At 37.8% G+C, this 21,203-nt stretch overlaps 1 protein-coding gene across 3 annotated transcripts in view; it reads right to left on the reverse strand.

Annotated features, from left to right (window-relative positions):
- GPC5 (glypican 5) overlaps window positions 1–21,203 on the reverse strand; it is a 1,599,230-nt gene that overhangs the window by 169,276 nt on the left and 1,408,751 nt on the right. The window lies entirely within an intron of this gene.

Raw genomic sequence — 21,203 nt, forward strand, 5'->3', positions numbered from 1 at the left:
AAGGGAGGAGAGAACCTCCACTTTGACTATGACCTTGTCTAAACAAGATAAGAATCGGAGAACTCAGAGGGCTTCCATAGCCTTGGAAACTCATGACTGGAGCATAGGGAGACTACTGATGCCATAGACAGGAGTGTCAATTGGTAAAGTCAACAACAGGAGTCACTGTGCACTTACTCCTCATGTAGGATCTCTGTCCTTAATGAGCTGTGTATTGAGATTTAATGCTATAACGAGTACTCAAACAATATATTTCACTTTGTGTTTCTATGAGGGTGCAAACTGTTGAAATCTTTACTTAATGTATACTAAACTGATCCTCTGTAAAAAAAAAAAAAAAAAAAAAAAAAAGAAATTATGAACTCCCAACTTGACTCTCACTGGGATTAAACATGACAATAGGTCTGATCTGATTTCATCATCATTTAAAAAAATCATCTATTATTTTTCACTTTATGTTTCTGTGTGGGAGCAAACTGTTGAAATCCTTACTTAATGTATACTAAGCTGATCTTCTGTATATTAAGATAATCGAAAATGAATCTTGATGTTAATGGAAGGGGAGAGGGAATGGGAAAGGGGAGGGTTGTGGGTGGGAGGGACGGTATATGGGGGAAGCCATTGTAATCCATAAATCGTACTTTGGAAATTTATATTCATTAAATAAAAGTTAAAAAAAAGAAAAAAAAAAGAAAAAAAAGATAAGTAAAGGTTTAAAATAATATTACTTTTATTTATAAAAATATTGTTGGAATTTGAAAAAATTGCATTAAATTTTATAACAACTTAGAATTAACATTTTTACTGTATTAAGACATCTAACCAGGCAGGTGCCGCTGCTCACTAGGCTAATCCTCCGCCTAGCGGCGCCGGCACCCCAGGTTCTAGTCCCGGTCGGGGCGCTGGATTCTGTCCCAGTTGCCCCTCTTCCACGCCAGCTCTCTACTGTGGCCCGGGAGTGCACTGGAGGCTGGCCCTTGGGCCCCGCACCCCATGGGAGACCAGGATAAGTACCTGGTTCCTGCCATCGGGTCAGCGCGCTGCCCTGGCCGCAGCGCACCAGCCGCGGCGGCCATTGGAGGGTGAACCAACGGCAAAGGAAGACCTTTCTCTCTGTCTCTCTCTCTCACTGTCCACTCTGCCTGTCAAAAAAATAAAAAATAAAAAAATGAGGAAAAAAAAGACATCTAACCCATGTACACAGTATGTTCTTATTTTAATTAAAGTTTCTGCAATTTTTGACAATATTTATAGTTTCCAGTATGCAAACCTTGTACATATTTTGTTAGAATTTTTGTTTTGTTAACTAAATATTTCATGTTTTTTAATGATTTTAAAAATATTTTTGATTTTGACATCCTATGTCTACTGCTAGTATATGAAAATTAAATTAATTTTTGTATGCTGATCTCGTGATCTTCTGTGACATCTTGCTGCAATTTAATTCTAGAATTCTAGAATCCTTCTGATTTTCTATGTAGATAATCATGTCATTTGCAGGTAGGAATAGTGTTATTTTTTCTTCTACAATCTCTATGCATTTATCTAATTTTCTTGCTTTTACATACTGTGCAGAACTCAGAATATTATGTGGAAGAGCAGTAGTTATAGCAAACACACTTGTCTTGACCTATATCATCTTAAGGCTGATTCATTCAGTCTTTCATCATTATATGTGATGTTACCTGTAGTGTTGTTTTTTTTTTTTTTCAGTATATTTGGAAAGTGTTTTTTGTCAATTTGAAGATCTATTTATTTTACTTATTTGAAAGAGTTAGAGAGGTATCTTCCACCTGTTGATTCACTCCCCAAATGGTTGCGATGGCCAGGCCCAAGCCAAAAGCGTGGATCTTCATCCAAGTCTCACATGTGTGTGGCAGGGGCCATTTTCTGCTGCTTTCCTAGGTGCATTACTGTGGAGCTGAAATGGAAGTAGAGCAGCTGGGACTTGGGCAAGTGTTCCTATGGAATGATAGCATTGCAGGCACTGGCTTAGCTGGCTGTACCATAGGGGCCACAATTTTCCTATTTTTAATACAGTGATTTTATGAATGGGCTGTCAATTTCACAAAAATGCTTTTTCTGCATTATTCTGGTATGATAAAGATTTTATTGATCAAGTTTGAAATATAAACTTTTCAGAACTTGCATCCCTAGGAAAATTCCCTTAATCATGTTCTATAATTATTTCTGTACATTGCTAAAATCTATAGCATGATCTAGACTCATTGGGAGATAATGGCCTGTAGTTTTATTTATTTATTTTCATTCTTCTACCTTTCATGACAGCATTTCCAGCTGCATAAAATGACAAAAAAGTGATTTAGCCTCTTCTGTTCTATTGATCAATTTTATAGACATTATATAAATGAAAATTTGAGATATTCACTAGTGAAACTAAAAATTGTGTTGGAAGAGGGGTTTTCAATTACAAGTTGAATTTTCTTAATTGAAATACTCAAATTATATATTCCATTTTGAATAGGATATGGTAGCTTGTGCTTTTGAGGAATTGGTCTTTTCCATCTGTTTTATCAAAATTATGTTTATAGGATTGCTGCCACTATTGATTTTTTTTTTTTTTTTTTGACAGGCAGAGTTAGACAGTGAGAGAGAGACAGAGGGAAAGGTCTTTTTCCATTGGTTCACCCCACAAATGGCTGCTACAGTCTGTGCACTGTAACCGGTGCGCTGCGCCGATCTGAACCAGAGTTCGGGTGCTTCCTCCTGGTCCCCCATGCAGGTGCAGGGCCCAAGCACTTGGGCCATCCTCCACTGCCTTCCCAAGCTACAGCAGAGAGCTGGACTAGAAGAGGAGCAACCAGGACTAGAACCAGGGGTGCCGGCGCCTCAGGCGGAAGATTAGCCAAGTGAGCCGCGGCGCCGGACAGTATTGCTTGTTTACCTTTTTTATGCCTGTAAGTCTGTAGTGATATCTCCTTTTTTCCCTATTATTGTTCATTTGAGTCTCCTTTTTCTCTGCTTTTTCCTTGCTGATAGTTGGCAATTTTCCTGCTTGCTTTCCAAAAATCTTTTTTCATTTACTTTTTCCATTTTCATTTTTTTTTCTGTTCTTATTTTGTAGTTTGGTTTATTTTGTTCTTTTTCTAAATTCTTGAGGTTAGAACTCAGACTACTAGTAGGTATTTCTCTCCTATTTAAGATAACTTTACTTATTATTTATTTTTATTTGAAAGGCAAGGAGACAGAGATAGAGAGACAGTTAAACAAAGATATCTTCCATCTGCTGTTTTACTCCCTAAATGTTCTCAATTGCCAGTGCTGGGCCAGGCCAATGCCAGGAGACTGGGACTCCAGCTGGGATCTCTCATGTCAGTGTAGGAACCCAACCGCTTCAGCCATCACCTGTTGCTTCCTCACATGCACAGTAGGCAAAGTGGAACCTGAACTAAATTTCAGACCCTCCCATCTGGGATATGAGTGTTCCAAATAGGTATCTTAAATGCTGAGCCAAATGCCCACTCCTATCTTTTCTAATGTGACCCTTTAGTGCCATAATTTTTTTTTTCAATTAAAGATGTATACCTCAATTTTGATAAGTTGACTTTTCATATTTGTTTATTTCACTCTAATTTGAAGCATTGTTCCTGAGACTTCTAATCAATGGTATGATACATTATTTTTGGTTGTAGATTTTTCTGTTTTTTTTTTTTGTTATTGATTTACAACTTGATATTATTGCAGATGACATGTTCTGTATAATTTCAATTCTTCTAAATTTATTTAGATTTATTTTATGTTACAAATATATTCCGTGAATTCTCGAAAAAAAATATGAAACCTGCTGTTTCGATTTGCAGTATTTTATTAAGTTGATTAGGGACTGTTGGTTGAGGGAAACATTTTCTTCTTTATTCTTGCTGATTTGTTTTTAATTTTCCTATCAGCACTTGAGACAGAGTTAATTGAACTAGGACACAAAAACAAAATTGTGGGATGGGAATGCATTTTTAGATGATACAAATTTTCTAGTATATATGCAAACAATGCTTTATTTTAATGTTTAGTCATGATAGAGTACCTCATCAAGGCAAGGGTTTTGATGGAAGTTCACATTTATTCATGATAACTCAAAGTTTTATGGACTATTACACATGTGCAAAATGTTATTCATGTGATACAACATTATTAATACAGACTGTTTTTACTTGCAAATTTTGTGATTTAACATTTTCTTTTCAATGTCAGATCATTGTGTTGTTTTTTAAATGCTCATCTTCTGCATAAGTCAAACACATTTAATATACAAATATAAAATCATTTTTCAGAGAAACTGGATTGTGTGACTATGTAACCAACACAATTTATATTTTTAGTACATTATATAATTTTGACTAAAGCATAATTAGTAACTTATATTAATGCAGACTGAGTTTAAAATTTTCAAAACAACAGAATAAAATAAATCTATGCAAATTAGGTCATTATTCAGTCTTTATGTTTTAAAATATTCATCATTATCATATAAAAATAACTGACTTAAAATTTTGTCTTTAATCTAAATAAATTAAATGGATCTGTCTTCTGTTTCAATTGTTTGCTCTTTCTCAAAACTTGGTACTCTGATCACTTTTATTAGAGTATCTCACTTGTTTATTAAAGAAATACATATATATATATTTCTAAATATGAAACGCCAGACCCCCACCACACTTGCTGAATTACTCTCTATGGATTAGAACCCAGAGAATTCTAGGGAATAGGAGTTTTAAATAAGCTCCCCAAGCGATTTTTATGTGTTCTAAAGTTTGACAATTCTTCCCAAATTTATTAAAATGCAATGCTGACCACAAACATGTAATGTATAATTAAATGACAGAATATAAAATTTTCTTCTTATTATAACTTGTTCTATGTGTTACATTTAATTCTATAATCAAGTATTGTTCTACAGTTGTTTCACGATTCTAATAACATTGTGTGATTTCATCCTTTTCCCTTTTATTTTCATTCCATTAAAATGTTACTCTCCTTCCTCACCTTAGAATGACAAATCTTCTGGAGGTATTACCAAGGAAATTAGTAAATGCAATAGTTATTTTCTGTCTTCTTTTGAATTAATGACACCAATTCATTAAATTGTCACTTCTGCCTTTCAAATACGTGTAATAGTTTTAATCATTTACAGAGGCAATTATTGTAAATTGATAGCTGCTGTGCCCTATAAAATTATGATGGGACTAGCATGGTCCTGGACTATTAGGGACATTGCAGTTATTCTGGAAGCTCATGTGAAAGGTGGACACTATTCTTTCCCAAGTCTTTCCCCACAGTGTTACCTCTGCCAGTGGAAGACACCAGAAAGCCCTTGCATTTGTTTAGAGACACTGTAATTTCATCCTCTGTAAACAAATTCAGTCTTGCTACTGATTACACCATTGGAGCGCCTGTATGAAGCATTATTAAGCTATGATATCTACTTAAATTAATAGGAGGTATGAACAGGACCAAACTGGAGCTCATTATTCAAGCATTTAAAATACTTCGTGTGGCAGATTGCACTATCATTCCCAATTGTCAGATAACTTCCTAAAAGAAAAGGATACGTCTTACACATTACTGTGTGACTTCAAGTACCTCCTGGAGGGTGGAATACATGTTTTCAACCCATTATCTGTCTTGACCATGATGCTAATATAAGCCAGTAAAGTATGACAAAAATTAAGAGTTTTCCCCCAAACAGATAAGGATCTGTTGATAGGCACATGTGTGTCACTTTCCTGATACCTCTGTGATTGTAACGTATTTTATTATGAGTATTTTAAGGGTAGTTTATAGTTGTTGAAGTTTCTAGCAATATTTCTTGCACTCAACCTTACCTGAGTCTCCACAATGTTGTCCCATCTCACTATTAAGCTTTCACTCTTTTAACTTTTCTTTATAACACATATAGCACTACTGATAAATTAGAGCTGTCTTTCTCACAAACACTATCAAGAAAAGTCCTACAAGGACTTTTGACCTATGGATTGAAGTACGTCTTTTCCAATTTACAGAAACATCCTCAGTAGAATGGAGAATCACTTCTATTGCCAACTATTACAATCATAAAATATATTTTAAGCACCCAAGTGCACTTAGTACTCTATTTGAAGCACAAGAAGGGCATAGAGTTTAGAAGAAGCATATAAAGGGGATAAGAATTTTGACTGTAATTGCAACTTCTAACTATAACTAAGAATACATGGTCATGTGAAAAATATGAACACTGATAAATGCTAGTATCATGGAAAAGGTTTTATGGACTTGGAAAAGCTATGAATTACAAGTAGTTTACTCTTAATTCACCTAATGGCTACAGTGGATAATTTTTAACATCCATTAACTTTTGAAATTAGCTGAAAAATAAAACAAGCATGTGAAGGTGGTTTCTCATGCAGATTATACTTCTCTTATGAATCAGAATAAATATTTTTTAACTTTTATTTAATAAATATAAATTTCCAAAGGTCAGCTTTTGGATTACATTGGCTTCCCCCCTCCCCCAATAACTTCCCTCCCACCAGCAATCCTCCCATCTCCCACTCCCTCTCCCATTCCATTAACATCAAGATTCATTTTTCAATAATCATTATATACAGAAGATCAATTTAGTATATACTAAGTAAAGATTTCAACAGTTTGCACCACACAGAAACAGAAAGTATTAAGTACTATTTGAATACTAGGTGTAGCATTAATTTACATTTTACAACACATTAAGGACAGAGATCCTACATGGGGAATAAGTGCACAGTAACTCCTGTTGTTGACTTAACAATTGACACGCTTGTTTATGGCGTCAGTAATCACCCTAGGCTCTTGTCATGGATTGCCAAGGCTATGGAAGCCTTTTGAGTTCACTGACTTCGATCTTATTTAGACAAGGTCAGAGTCAAAGTGGAAGTTCTCTCCTCCCTTCAGAGAAAGGTACCTCCTTCTTTGATGGCCCATTCTTTCCACTGGGATCTCACTCGCAGAGATCTTTCATTTAGGTTGTTTTGTGTGTGTGTGTGTGTGTGTGTGTGTGTGTGTTTTGGCAGAGTGCCTTGGCTTTCCCTGCCTAAAATAATCTCATGGACTATTCAGCCAGATCCAAATGCCTTAAGGGCTGATTTTGAGGCCAGAGTGCTATTTAGGACATCTGTCATTCTATGAGTCTGCTGTGTATCCCGCTTCCCATGTTGGATCGTTCTCTCCTTTTTAATTCTTTCACTTATTATTAGCAGACACTAGTCTTGTTTATGTGATCCCTTTGACTCTTAATCCTTTCATTATGATCAATTCTGAACTGAAACTGATCACTTGGACTAGTGAGATGGCATTGGTATATGCCACCTTGATGGGATTGAATTGGGGCAAATCCATATTTTAAATGTGTATTGGACATGAATAGCTTATGACCATGTCTGAATTCCATCTTTAGAAATATTGTATTACCTCTCTGTCTCAGAACTAATTATTGACTGAGCTCATCTATTATTGCAATACTTGGTCATCCATGCCCATGAGGTTTTTGAGGTTTGGGGTTTGATTGTCATTCAATGGTTGGCCACTTTCCTCTACTAAATGTCTACTTCAGTCAATGTCCAGAATAAGGACCAAGATTCAACCACACAAAAGCCTCCTAAATCATCTTGCCCCGATTTTAGGTCTTATCTCTGGCCATAAACATTCCTAGTCATTCTAAGAAGATATATTATGTTTTGGAGGATTGTGGCCCAAGTTGAGAAGTGTTGAAGGTGTTTTCATTAGAACTTTGCCGGTCCTTTTTGGATAAAGGAGTGTGGATTGTTAGTTTAGTACATAAACTATCCAGAAAAAGAAAAGCTTACATTTTAAATAAAGTGTTTCACTCACTATGATTAGATGGGAATGATTGTTTCTCAATTAAACTGAATAGCGTGCTGTTTCTGCACCACAGCACAGCTAATATGTACTGTTCAGTGACCTCTCTTTTTACAGTTGCACTGCTGTCTGCCAAGCTAGCCAAGGGCAGTTGGGAAAAAAATAAAGCAGGAGAAACGAAGGTCTAGGAGATTAGCAAACAGGCACATGGAGGTGAGTCTGCATCATATTAGGAACACCAGGATACAGTTCTACCCTGATAGGAACAGCTTTTATATCCTATTTGTAAAAGAGTTTATGTCTTGGCCTTTGGTCAGTGCAATGTGCAAATATGTAACAGAATCATAGAATAAGATGACTACGCACATCTATTTAGTTCCAGTGCTAAAACAAACTAAGATAAACAGGGAGTATTTTTCACAGCTCTGGAGGCTAGAAGTCTGAGATTAGGGTGAGCATGGTCAGGCTTTCTTGGTGAAGTTCCTTCTCCTGGCTATGTCTTCATATGTTCTTTTCTTGTTTTGTATACTGGGTAGGGGAGTGAAGGGTAGGTGGGGAAGAGAGAGGGAGGGAGATGAAGAGGGAGATGGAGATGGAGAGGGAGGGGGAGGGAGAGGGAGAGGGAGAGGGAGAGAGAATGCACTCACATCTTTTCCTAAGGTTATAAATTACTTTGGGGGACAAAACCTCATGACCTAATCTAAATCTAATCACTCCCCAAAGGCCTCACCTTAAAACAACATCACATTAGGAATTAACAGGATAAACATGGATATCATGGGGTACATAAGCATTTACTCCATTACAGTAAAACATAAATTACCTCTGGAGTGTACAGTTGAAAGAAAACTTTTTTAAAAAAAAAGATTTATATATTTATTTGAAAGTCAGAATTACACAGATAGAGAGGCAGAGAGAGAGGTCTTCCATCTGATGATTCACTCCCCAATTGGCCTCAATGGCCGGACCTGTGCTGATCTGAAACCAAGAGAAAGGAGCTTCTTCCAGGTCTCCCACGTGGGTGCAGGGGCCCAAGCACTTGGCCATCCTCTACTGCTTTCCCAGGCCATAGCAGAGAGCTGGATTGGAAGTGGAGCAGCCGGGTCTTGAACTGGCGCCCATGTGGGATGCTGAGGCTTCAGGCCAGGGCGTTAAACCACTGCACCACAGTGCTGGCCACTAAACTACAACTCTTTTTAACATGCCATTTGAGTGTTTCATGTGAGTGTGTCCTCATTGGAGGCAGGCTAATATCTTCCTGTAAGCAGAGAGCACGTATTGGCATTTCAACGTACTTTACCAGTGGCTCACAAATGGGCAGATTAGGACTATGTAATGGTCATTTGATGGTTGAGGGCAATCAGAGACTACCCACTTGTGAAAAAGTAGAAGCTAGATGAAGGAGCTCGTTCTACTGCTCAAGGTAGCTTGTCTCTTAGAAATTCCTCAAGCCTTTGTATCACCCTTATTTCAGAATATCATTGCTCATATATGGATTTTTTCCCTGGTTTGAAATATCCCTCTGTTAGCCTGTCCACAACCAATTTTCAGTCAGATTATCAGATCAAAATGTTTTAATATCATTCTAGATATAATCACCTGTGAGAGAAAATAGCAATAGGTTAAGACATATTTAATTTATAATAATTTCTAATTTATATTTTTAATTTCTGGATGATGCATAACTAACTATGTATAAGGAATTGTGCAAAGTGTTGAATCCTGGTAAGGCAAGTAAAGCAAATCAATCAATTGTACAATAAAGGAAAGAGACAAGAAAGGAACTGCTTTCTACCCATTATTTGGATATTGCTTATTATAGCATTATGAGGGGACTTCAAAAAATCTGAGGGGCAGTTGCTTACTGCGGTGGTTAAGACACCACTTTGATGTCCACATCCCACATTCAAGTCCCTGAGTTCAAATCCTGGCTTTGCTTGTTATTCCTGCTCCCTACCAATGCATACCTAGGGGGGCTGCAAGTGACAGATCAAGCACTTGGGTCCCTACCACCCACCTGGAAACTCAGACTGAGTTTGGCCTTTTCCAGCTCTGGCTGTTGAGGGCATTTTGGAAATGAACCAAGAAATGGAAGCTCTCTTTCCTCTGTCTCTCCCCAACCTCTCTCGGAGTCTCTCTTTCCAATAAAATGAAGATAATTTTTCAGAAGTTAAAAACAGGTCATGAAAAAAGGGAAAATAAAAGAAAACATGCATTTCCCATGTGCTTTTTGAAACACTTTACATCAACTGATAGAATACTCTTTGGCTGGGTACTTGGACAGATCGGGGAAACAATACAATATAAATAAGAGTCTTCCTGCTGCCTTTAAAAAGCTTGTAACTCTTGTATTATTTAATATGAGAAATATGGAAGCTTTTGTTTTATTTTTCAAATTATTTACACTTATGGCAAATATCCATTTGGAGTAGCTTATTTCCAGGGCTTCATAGCCACATGTACCAGTTACTCTTGTATGAGCACTGCTAAAAAACCTCATTCAGAATAGAATCCCTATTTCATTTCGTTTTCTTAAGTGCATAACAAACTACTTTAAAAAAAGAGCAATAAAATAATTTGCCAATAAAAAATCAAAGTTTTAATATAAAAACTCACTGGCTGTAAGACATTATTTATCTGCCTGCATTAAATTCAAAATTTATCCACATAGACAATGAAATGAAAATTATTGGAAATTAATTTTAAAAGTTTAAGTGGAGTTTGTTGGAAAGACAAAATGATGACTACCAGAGACAGGTGATATTACTTTACATATTCACAATCTAATCAGAGTAAAGGAATCACTGGATTTTTAGACATATTATGGATTCTATTCCAACCTATATTTGCATACTAATAAGTATTGCTGTTAATAAAGATCCAATACATGAGGATCTTTAAAGGCTTACTTAGTATATATTTGTGTACACATTCATATATATGTATTTAACTATATTTATGTACATGTATATGAAGCAACACCTTGACAGTAAGGACTCCATTTTAGAGCACCTGAGACTCCATGTTGAGAAAGCACCCACCCACCGTGAGATTCTGGTCTGAAATTATGATCTAAATCTCAGACAATAATGGCACTCATACAATGCAATTTATACTGCATCCCACTTGGCAGAGCCTAGAAACTCCTAACATGATCACTCAAGCTTAAAACAGAAGGCTGCACCTGGATTCATGTTAAGATTGTAATTTGTCTTTTGTCAAGATTGTAATGGATAGTTTCTCTTAGGCTTTAGGTCAGCTTGACCCTAGTAACCATGTATCCCCCACCCCCCACCCTAATCCCAGTTACCATGTATTCCCCCTCGCCTCCTTGTGGTTTTTGCCTTTATAAACCCTGTTGCTTTGAGCTTCGGGATTAAGAGTTCTTTAGGGCACGAGTCCACTCTCCACATCCAGGAATAAATGACTCAAATTTTTATCAATATGTGGTACTCCTCTGTTTACACTTGCTCAGGTACTATCTATCTATCTATCTATATATATATATATATAACTTATCTAAACACACACACACACACACACATAAGGAAGTGTGTGTAGAGAAACCGCTTATGTTGGGCTGACATTATAGAGCAGTGGATTAAGCTGCCATCTCAACACTTACATTCAATATCAGCACCAGTTCAAGTTCCAAGTGCTCCACTTCTGACCTGGGAAAGCAGCAGAATATGGCCCAAGTGCTTGAGCCCCTGCCATCTACATGGAAGACTTGGAAGGAGTTCAAGGCTCCTGGTTTTGATATGATCCAGCACTAGCCATTGTAGATCTTTGAGAGTGAATCAGTGGATGGAAGATCTCTCTCTTTTTGCCTGTGTATCTCCCCCTCTCTCTCTGTAACACTGCCTTTCAAATTAATAAATTTAAAAACAACAAAAAACTCCTAATCAAAACATTTGAATATGCAGAAATCTTATTATATGAGGATATCCAAGCAGCAAAATAGACTTAAAATAAAATATTGAATGGGAAGAAAAGTCTTGCAAAAATGGATTTTTCCCTCTCTTATTTTTTAAACCAAAAATTCATCATTCATGATATTTCACACATGACTGCTTTTGCGAGTCTGAAAAATGGATTATAGGTGCTGACATTGTGGTATGGTGGGTAAAGCTGCCACCTGTGATGTCGGCATCCCATATGGGCACTGGTTCATGTCTGGGGTGCTCCACTTCCAATCCAGCTCCCTGCTAATGTGCCTAGGAAAGCAGTGGAATATGACTCAAGTGCTTGGATCTCTGCACCTATGTGGGATACCAGGAAGAATCTCCTGGCTCATGGCTTTAGATCAGCCTGGCTCTGGCTGTTATGGCCATTTGGGGAGTGAATCACCAGATGGAACATCTCTCTCTCTGTCTCTCTTTCTCTCCCTCCCACCTTCCCTCCCTTCATCTGCAAACTCTTTCAAATAAATTAATTATTTTTTAAATTAAAAAGGGACTGTAAGTATTTTGCCTCTAGTAATTTTTATTTGATTTTTAAGATTTATTTATTTACTTGAAAGGCAGAGTTCCAGAGAAAGAAGGAAGGAGAGACAGAGTGACAGAGGGGTCATCCATCTGCTTATTCATTCCTTAATGGTCGGAGTTGAGACAGTCTGAAGCCAGGAGCTTCTTTTGGGTCTCCTGCATGGATGCAGGGGTCCAGGCACTTGGTCCATCCTCCACCGCTTTTCCAAGTGCATTAGCAGTGATCTGGATTGGAAGCAGAACAGACAGGACAGGAACCTGTGTCAATATGGATGCTGATGCCACAGACGGTGGCTTACCTACTACTCCACAGCGCTGGCTCTGCCTCTGATAATATTTGCAGTTAGGGAAATACTCTTCAAAAGAAGCTTAGGTAGAAAACTAGATGTAAATTCCCTGTTTAATTATTTTGGTTGGAGAATCATGAAACCCTATTGCGCATTACTTGTCAATGTATATTCATGGACATCCTTTCATAATGTCCTGTAACCTTAGTGTTCACAGTGGTGCAAGGAAAATTCTTAATCATATCTAGATTTAATGTAATTATTAAACATTTGTTGCCTTGGAGATAAATGGATATTTTTAGAATAAGAACTTAGAAATATTTTGCAAAATGGAATTTAAGTCATATTTTAAGTCATGCTTTGCTTTCTCGGTTTACTCCAGTAATACAAATGTATTTGGAAATGAAAATTACAATGCCAACTAGAGAAACTATAATGTTTCAACTCATAAGGGTCACCTTTGTATCCCTTATCATATAATCCATGTTTTTAACATATTTTGTTTCCAATTAAGAGAATTGTTAGGGTATTATGTCATCAAGGATTATGCTCCAAAACATAACTTTTATTTCTTTTATGGAAGTATGATATTTAGCAGAGTAAAAGGTTAAGCATAAACTAAGACCTCCAAAGCTCTAAAACCTGTCACATTTTAAACAAATTCCAGGAGCGGGAGAGTGGCACAGCAGTTAAGTGGTTAATTCTGCTGGAGACACCCACCTCCCACATAAGTGTATCTGGTCCCAGTCCTACCTGTTCTTCAGATGGAGCTTCCTGCTCAAATGCACCCTGGGAGGTAGCAGATAATCTTTCTTTCTTTTTTTTAAAAAACTTTTATTTAATGAATATAAATTTCCGAAGTACAGCTTATGGATTACAATGGCTTCCCCCCCATAATGTCCCTCCCACCCGCAACCCTCCCCTTTCCCACTCCCTCTCCCCTTCCATTCACATCAAGATTCATTTTCGATTCTCTTTATATACAGAAGATCAGTTTAGCATACATTAAGTAAAGATTTCAACAGTTTGCACCCACACAGAAACATAAAGTGAAAAATACTGTTTGAATACTAGTTATAGCATTAAATCTCAATGTACAGCACACTAAGGACAGAGATCCTACATGAGGAGTAAGTGAACAGTGACTCCTGTTGTTTACTTAACAAATTGACACTCTTGTTTATGGCATCAGTAATCACCCTAGGCTCTTGTCATGAGCTGCCAAGGCTATGGAAGCCCCCAGAGTTCACTGACTCTGATCATATTTAGACAAGGCCATGGTCAAAGTGGAAGTTCTTTCCTCCCTTCAGAGAAAGGTACCTCCTTCTTTGATGACCCGTTCTTTCCACTGGGATCTCACTTACGGAGATCTTTCATTTAGTTTTTTTTTTTTCTTTTTTTTTTCTTTTTTTTTTTTTTTTTTCTTTTTCCCCCAGAGTGTCTTGGCTTTCCATGCCTGAAATAGTCTCATGGGCTTTTCAGCCGGATCCGCATGCCTTAGGGGCTGATTCTGAGGCCAGAGTGCTGTTTAGGGCATCTGCCATTCTATGGGTCAGCTGTGTATCTCACTTCCCATGTTGGATCATTCTCTCCCTTTTTGATTCTATCAGCTAATATTTGCAGACACTATTCTTGTTTATGTGATCCCTTTGGTTCTTAGTCCTATCATTATGATCAATTGTGAACAGAAATTGATCACTGGGACTAGTGAGATGGCATTGGTACATGCCACCTTGATGGGGTTGAATTTGAATCCCCTGGTATGTTTCTAACTCTACCGTTTGAGCAGATAATCTTTCAAATACTTTGGTTCCTCCTGTCCACACAAGAGACTAGGATGGCGTCTGAGTCTCCCGGCTTTGGCCTAGCCCAACCCTGCCTGTTGTAAGCATTTAAGGGAATGAACCATTGAATGCATGATCCTTCTCTCTCTCTCTCTCTCTCTCTCTGCTTTTCAATTTATTTTTTAAAGATGTATTTATTTGAAAATCAACAGTTACAGAGAAGCAGAGGCAGAGAGAGAGAGAGAGGTCTTCCATCCACTGGTTCACCCCCCAAGTGGCCGCAACGGCCAGAGCTGGGCGCATATGAAGCCAAGAGTCAGGAGCTTCTTTTGGGTCTCCCATGCGGGAACAGGAGCCCAAGCATTTGAACCATCTTCCACTGCTTTCCCAGGCCACAGCAGAGAGCTGGATCGGAAGTGGAGGAGCTGGGACTTGAACCAGTGCTCATATTGGATGCCGACAATGCAGGCAGCAGCTTTACCCACTACACCACAGTGCCAGCCCCTCTGCTTTTTAATTTAAATCAAAAAAAAAAAATTAAATCCAGGTATGCAAAAATGGTTGTAAAATTTCAGGTTATTTGTTTAGACTTAGATATCAGTTTCAGTTCTTTATGCATAGATATTTCCAGAGCCATTTAAAACTTACTGAACAGAACATTAATTAATTAAAATTGACATTTTATTTAGTCTTTTGCATATCCTTTTCTGAGTTAATTGCAATATACCACTGAAAGCTCTGAATTAAGATACTTTTAAGTATCTATATCATTGCAAATAAAACTATAACTTATAAATAAATATATTTGTAAGGATATTTTATAAATATTGTAAAATACATATTTACATAAAATATAGTTATTTTACATAAATTTCTTGTTAATACATAACACAAATAAATATTATTATCTATTCTCTAAAATTTTACCAGGTAATTAAATAAATAGTTTAAAGATTCAAGGATTTCCTCTAGAAAATAAGTAAAAGCAATAAGCGCTCCAAAGATAAAGACAATATGGCATTTTTAGATAGGCACCAATCATTTATTTTTAAATAAAGTACCCATAAAATTTTTTCTTATTTCTCATATTAGATATTCTCTATGATATTTCCTGGAGTTAAAGATGGAGACTGGATTTTCATAGCCCCCAGCCCAGCCCCCTGTGTATACCTGTGTATGTTCCTCCATATTCCCAGCATTAATTCATTCTTTCATTTGCACTACCTCACAATTATTTTATAAATTTAAAACTATTCTGATCATGTAGTAATCTATGATATCATGAAATATATTTATATATAATATATGTATATCATGATAATACACATAAAATAGCATCATATATTTTAAATGACAAAATAAAACATATTGAGTCCCTAGTATATACAGGTGTTATCAGGTGAAAATGCACAACACTGATAGCGTTTCCTATGCTTACAGAGCTTGCTATTGGAGAGAGATGGTAATCAATAAATATATTACATAGTGCATTAAAAGGTGATATTTGATATAAAAATAAGCAGGATACAGGCATAGCAATCGTGAGGGTGCAGGAAGAATGGAACTTTAAAATAAGTTGCCCTCCTCAAACAACTGACACATGAGCAAAGATTGAAAAGACAAGAATGTGAATCAAGCTGATACATTAAGGGAGAGACTTAGAAGCAGGTCAAGAAACAATTGCAAATATCTGAAATAGAATGTAGCAAGTATGGGCAAGGAGACCAGAATGTTGGAACAGAGTGAATAAGAGGAAAGTCATTGAGCTATGACAGTCATAGAGCTGAGGTCATGCAGAACTATATATGCAGATCATGAATGGGCTTTTTAAATTTTTCTGAATGTGATAGAATGCTTTGGGATTTTGAGCAGAGGAGTGGCTTGCACTAATGAAAGGACTCTGGCTGCTCTGTTGAGAAGAGTCTGATGGGCAAAAGTTGAACAGGTAGGAAACTATGACAACAATCCAGAAGAAAAACTAGAGACTAGGTTAGAGGAATAGCACCAAAGGTAGGGAAAGGCAACCGGATTCTGGATACTTATTCTTTTAAAAAATGTATTTATTACAGACAGAGTTAGAGACAGAGAGGGAGAGAGAGAGAGAGGTCTTCCATCTGCCATTTCACTCCCTAAATGTACACATAGCCAGAGCTGAACAGGAGGTAAGCCAATCTGAAGCTAGGAGTCAAGAGCTTCTTCCAGGCCTCCCACATGGGTGCAGGGGCCCAAGGACTTAAGGCATCCTCTGTTGCTTTCCAGGTGCATTATCAGGGAGCTAAATTGGAAGTGGAGCATCGGGTCTTGAACTGGTGGCTATATGGGATGCTGGCGCTGCAGCACCTGGGCTTTAACACACTGTTCCACAGCCCTGGTCTCTCTGGGTACTTTTGAACAAGAACGTAGAGCATTTTCTTAAGAATTCCTGATGATGGGGTAAGTCAAACTGTTTTTCTCAGAAATTCAAGAATGGAATGATCTGTAATTGTTTGGAGAGACTATGAAAGAAATGGAATTTTAGAGGACAAGAGGGGAGAAGGTTTGGACATTCATGTTTGAGATATTAATTAGATACAAGTATGAAGTTGTCTAAATAAAGATTTTGATAGATAATAGGAATTCAGAGACATGGAGCTATGTCATCAGCATGCACATGGATGTAAAGCCGCACAATGGATGACATTGTTAAGGAGGTGAGTATACAGAGAACAGAAGGTACTCAGGGATTGAACTCTGGATTTCAGTTGCTAAAAATTTCACTTAAAGAGGAGAATCCAACAAGGAGACTCCTAAGACTTACCCCATTGTGAAGGACAGGAAAATTTTACTACTGTCTGAATGTGTCCTCCAAAATGCTGAAACTTAATCACTAATATGATAATATTAGGAGAGGATGCCTTTAGGATGTAGTGTCGAAAGGGTGGTGCTTCTAGTACCTTATCTAAGGGATCATGTAGAGTTATCTGTCTCACTTTGTCCTTCAATATCTTCATGCCTAGAAGAAGTAGCATTCATGATTCGTCTTGGAAGCTGAGACAGAGCCCTCAACAGACACCAAACTTGCCAGGACTTTGGTCTTGGGCTTCTTTCCTCTAGAACTCTAGTAACACTTTTATACTGTTTATCCAGTCTAGGGTATTTTGTTAGAACAATAGGAATGAACCAAGGCAAAGAAATAGAAAATTGTTACAAGCAATATAAAATTTCCTCCCCCTTTCTTACCACTGTTCAATTAATTGAAAATTATAATATTTAATATCACAGCCCTATGTCTATCTGTATCTACGTGTTACCAAACTGATTTGTTGATGCAAGTGTTTGGGACCTGTGTGACTGCCCCATAGATGTTTCAATAGTCATACTGAACCATCTTTGTGAAAAATGGCAAAGAATGGGGAACAAGAATGTAATGTATCACGATGGATTTCATACCTGCACTTGGAAAACAACACAAAACCCACAGGAAATCCTTAGGAAGATGACTGGACTGTAGAAGAGGAGTAGAATCAGAGATGGAGAGCGATCTGAAGGCAGATTTATCCAGCTATGCTCCTTCCTCTTCCCCTTATAGATCTGTGCAGAACAATGCCTGGTTTTTCAAATTCCATAAATCAGGAGGATAGAGAAAACAAATGTGGTAGGATAAACTCAGAGAAAAGTTGGAAACCAGCTAAAGAGGGAAGTTTATGTAAATAGTTCAACACTAAGAAATGTCACAATTTAGTTTAAAACATTCATAGGATAGAAAAGAAAAATAGGTAAAACATAATAATAGAACCAGAGACACATCTGAAAAATTCAGTATTTATATTTTTTTAAAAAATTTACTATACTGGGGTGGCTCTGCCTTGCTGCTGGTACTAATAACTTCTTGCTTCAGTTCATTTACGATGATCTTGCCTTCCAAGTCCCAGATCTTGATGATAGGGCCTGTGGCAGCACAGAGCCAGTAGCGGCTGGGGCTAAAGCACAGAGCATTGATGATGTCTCCTCCCTCTAAAGTATAAAGTTGTTTGCCTTCATTGAGATCCCATAGCATGGCCTGCCCATCCTTGCCTCCAGAAGCACAAAGGCATCCATCTGGAGACACTGTCACAGTTTGGTATAAGAAATGTGCCAGGGGATTCCAATTCAATCCCATCAAGGTGGCATGTAGCAAAGCCACCTCACCAGTCCAAGTGATCAATTTCTGTTCACAATTGATCATAATGATAGGACTAAGAGTCAAAGGGAGCACATAAACAAGACTAGTGTCTGCAAATACTGATAGAATAAAAAAGGTAGAGAACGATCCAACATGGGAAGTGGGATACACAGCAGACTCATAGAATGGCAGATGTCCTAAACAGCACTCTGGCCTCAGAATCAGCCTGTAAGGCATTCGGATCTGGCTGAAGAGCCCATGAGAGTATTTCAGGCATGGAAAGCCAAGACACTCTGACAAAAAAAAAAAAAAAAAAAAAAAAAACACAACTAAATGAAAGATCTCTACGAGTGAGATCCCAGTGGAAAGAAGAATGGGCTATCAAAGAAGGAGGTACCTTTCTCTGAAGAGAGGAGAGAACTTCTACTTTGACTATGACCTTGTCTAAATAAATTCAGAGTTGGCGAACTCAAAAGGCTTCCATAACCTTGGCAATGCATAGGGTGATTACTGACGCCATAAAGAAGAGTGTCAATTTGTTAAGTCAACAACAGGCGTCACTGTGCACTTACTCCTCATGTAGGATCTCTGTCCTTAATGTGTTGTACATTATGAATTAATGTTATAACTAGTACTCAAACAGTATTTTATACTTTGTGTTTCTGTGTGGGTGCAAACTGTTTAAAGCTTTACTTAATATATGCTAAATTGATCTTCTGTATATAAAGATAATTGAAAATGAATCTTGATGTGACTGGAAGGAGAGAGGGAGCAGGAGAGGGGAAGGTTGCAGGTGGGAGGGAAGTTATGGGGGGAAAAAGCCATTGTAATCCATAAGCTGTACTTTGGAAATTTATATTCATTAAATAAAAGTTAAAAAAATTATTATTAGCATTTTGGTATAAGAAAAGTTCTTTAACCTTAAGAAACCCTATCACTTGGGGCTGGCATTGTGGTATAGTGGGTAAAGCTGCTGCATGCAGTGCCAGCATCCCATAGGTGTTCCGTTTCAAGTTCAGGCTGCTCCACTTCTGAACCAGCTCTCTGGTAAGGCCTGGGAAAGCAGTAGAATATGGCCCATGTTCTTGGGCCCGTACTCCCGTGTGGGAGACTCTGAAGAAGCTCCTGTCTACTTGCTTCACATCGGCACAACTCCGGCCTTTGCGGCTATCCAGGGAGTGAACTGGTGGATGGAAGTTTCTCTCTGTCTCTGTTTCTCTCTCTCTCTCTCATTATTCCATGCCCTGCACCACCTCCAGAAAATGTCAGCAAGAAGGCAATCAAGGGATGAGGTCTCTCGGACTTGAACCTCCAGAACTGTATGCCAGAATAAGCCTCTTTTAACTTATCAAGTCTGTAGAACTGTTTTATTAGTAACAGAAAATGGAATAAAATAACCATATTTATCAATTCTGTCTAGCGTAAATAGTATTAGAGAGCTTGGCCAGTATCATAAGAGATAAATAGAGGTATAAATACTTGAAAGAAAAACATAAAGATGCCACAAATTCTATGATCATCCACAGAAAAGTCAAATAAAATAAACAAAAAGCTACTAGAAATTATAAACAAATTTAGGAAGACTTGAAAATGAAGAAAAATCAAAACCGCAGACACACACATACACATATCACACAAATGTTCTTCTATAATAATTGAATCAAAAATATTAAAATCAAGCAGGCATTTTTGAAGGTTTTTATTTAATGAATACAAATTTCATATGTACAGTTTTTAGGGATATAGTGTTTCTTCCCCCATTTCCTCCCTCCCACCCCCACTCCCATCCCACCTCCTACTTTCTCATTCTATTTTCCATTAAGATTCATTTTTAATTGACTTTATATACAGAAGACCAACTCTATACTAAGTAGAGATTTCACCTATTTGCACCCACACAGACACACAAAGTATAAACTACAGTTTGAAGACAAGTTTTACTGTTAATTTTCATAGAATACGTCATTAAGGACAGAGGTCCAACATGGGGAGCAATTGCACAGTGACTCCTGTGGGTTGATTTAACAATGGACACTCTTATTGATGATGTCAGTGATCATCCAAAGCTCTTGACATGAGCTGCGAAGGCTATGGAAGCTTTTTGAGTCCACAAACTCCATCAGTTTTTAGACAAGGCCATATGCAAAGTGGAAGTTCTCTCTACCCTTCAGAGAAAAGAACATCCTTCTTTGATGGCCTCTTCATTCCACTGGAGTCTCACTCACAGAGGTCTTTCATGAAGAACTGTTTTTAACAATATGTCTTGGCTTTCCATGCTTGAAATTCTTTCATTGTATTTTCATTTAGATCCTAATGTCTTATGGGCTGATTCTTTTTTTTTTTTTTTTTTTTTTTTTTTGACAGGCAGAGTGGACAGTGAGAGAGAGAGACAGAGAGAAAGGTCTTCCTTTGCCGTTGGTTCACCCTCCAATGGCCGCCGCTGCTGGCGTGCTGCGGCCAGGGCACTGCGCTGATCCGATGGCAGGAGCCAGGAGCCAGGTGCTTTTCCTGGTCTCCCATGGGGTGCAGGGCCCAAGCACCTGGGCCATCCTCCACTGCACTCCCTGGCCACAGCAGAGAGCTGGCCTGGAAGAGGGGCAACCGGGACAGAATCCGGCGCCCCAACCGGGACTAGAACCCGGTGTGCCGGCGCCGC

Source organism: Oryctolagus cuniculus, chromosome 9 (assembly GCF_964237555.1).
Source record: "Oryctolagus cuniculus chromosome 9, mOryCun1.1, whole genome shotgun sequence".
In the NCBI taxonomy this organism is placed as follows: Eukaryota; Metazoa; Chordata; class Mammalia; order Lagomorpha; family Leporidae; genus Oryctolagus; species Oryctolagus cuniculus.